Source organism: Carlito syrichta, unplaced genomic scaffold (assembly GCF_000164805.1).
Source record: "Carlito syrichta isolate Samal-C Ts95f unplaced genomic scaffold, Tarsius_syrichta-2.0.1 Scaffold304705, whole genome shotgun sequence".
NCBI classification, from domain to species: domain Eukaryota; kingdom Metazoa; phylum Chordata; class Mammalia; order Primates; family Tarsiidae; genus Carlito; species Carlito syrichta.
This window is the reverse complement of record NW_007248801.1, coordinates 395,521-397,748: the sequence shown is the minus strand read 5'-3', so window position 1 is coordinate 397,748 and position 2,228 is coordinate 395,521.

Sequence of the window (2,228 nt, the reverse complement as noted above, 5' to 3'; positions counted from 1 at the left end):
CATGCTGCCATCAAAAGAGGACTGGATTAAAAAATGTGGTACATATACATGATGGAATACTACGCAGCCATAAAAAAGAACAAAATCATGAATTTCGCAGCAACCTGCATGGAACTAGAGTCTATAATACTGAGTGACCTATCACAGAAACAAAGATCCGAGTATCACATGTTCTCACTCATATAATGGACCTTGAACATCCAATGTAATACTATAAGAAAATGACTGACGGTACTGGGAAACTGTGGGGGGAGAGGGGGATGGGATTAACAGTCGCAAATATCTGTCTGGGGATTGGGAAACACCTCTTATCAACTGGGTGCCTGAATGAAACGCAATTGTACACCTAACCTTTAACTGTACTCCACAAAATCATAATAAAAAATATTGATTACAAAAAAAGAATTTAAATAAATTTGTAATACTACATACATACAAGCCTTCCTACTCTGGTTTTTGCAAACACTGAGATATCATTGCCAAACTCCCATATCCTCAATCCTCCCTCATTTGATCCTCATTCTTTCCTTCTTTAATCTACTTTAATTATAAAATTGAAACATATGTCTTCAAGCTAATATCTTTCCCGAAAAAGCATGTGGTTTCTAGGAGACTGATCCAAAATAAAGAATGTTACTTAGTCTATGTAGACATCTGAGTAGACCATGTCCTCCAGAGGTGTACACACCTATTGTGGAAATGGACCCAACAGACTTTCTAGATACTGTTCTATGATAGGAAGTTGACTGTCACAGGAAAACACATTTGAGCTATCAATCACTTATTAATTTGATTGCCTGGCCTACACAACTTATAAATATTTAGCAAGATCAGTTTTGAGGAAGTTGTATCATTTGAACATTTTGCTTTCTGACCCTCTCCCAACTCCAGCCTCCCTCATCATGGACTTTGTGAACTCGGCTGAAACAATGTATTTCTTTCCACTTTAACCCATGGGTTGACTGTTAAGATTAGAGGGTTGATAAGATTGAGATGAAGTGAAAATTTCCACATTTTATGTTTAATATTCATTAAGTATTACTGTTGCAAAATACATTTTTATCTTTCTATTATACTAATAAAGTATGTGTCTATGCCAGGGATCAGCAAACTTTATGTTAAAGGCCGAATAGTAACTATTTTAGGTTTGGCAAAAGATGTAGGCTCTGTCACAACTACTCAGTTCTGCATTTGTATCTCATGAAAGCATGCAAAGACAATATGGAAATGGAGGAGTGTAAATGAGTTCCAATAAAATTGTATTCATAAAAATAGTTGGCAGGATGAATTTGGCCTTGAAGCTGTTGGTTTGCTGACTACTACTTCAAAGGGAGTCCCATTGACCATTCTCATAATCATTACCCTGAAATTGATTAGAAATGCAGGGTTGCAGTACTGTACCAAAGCTACTGAATGAGAATTTGCAGTTTAACAAAATCACCAGATGATTCATTATACTTATTAAAGTTTGAGAAGGATTGGTCCATACTATAGACTATTTAGACTTCTTATGTTTGCTGGTACACTAACATCTTTTTCTTAAGCATCAAAAGATCTAAAATTGAAGGTGATTCTCTAACAGAAATATTAAGGAATTAGTAACTGTCCCCACCAAGTACTTATGTTAATTCAGTGTATAAGAATAAGTACGAGATAGCAATTTTAAGGGGTCTATTGTATGACAAGCATTGTTATAAGCGTTTGTAATCTTTACAACAAATCTGTGAGGTAAACATTATTAATATTCCTATTTACATATGAAGATACTGAGAAAAAGAGGTAAAATAACTTATTCACAGACCTCATTCATGGAGGAAATGAGAAACTTTATGCATATTTTAGATATTATAAAGTATAATTAATATTTTATAATAATCTATCCATAGCTAAGTTTTTCTATTGAAACACATGTGTGTATTTGTAATTGTAGATATAGCCACAATTCCTCTTAATTATTTAGAATATCATCTAAAAGAAAAATTATATCAAAAGATAGTTAACTTAATTAAAGCTCTTGATATATTTAAAAATGTTTTAAGACACATTCTTTGTACCTCCACAGTCACTGGCAATGCAGAAAAATACTTCTGCCACTCTATCCAATCAGCCCATAGTATTATTCTTTTTTATAATCTCATAATCCTCAATTTTAAAGAAGTAATACCTTTACATATTCTTATAAATGCTAATAAACTTGAATTATGTTACTTACTAGGCATATATATTTT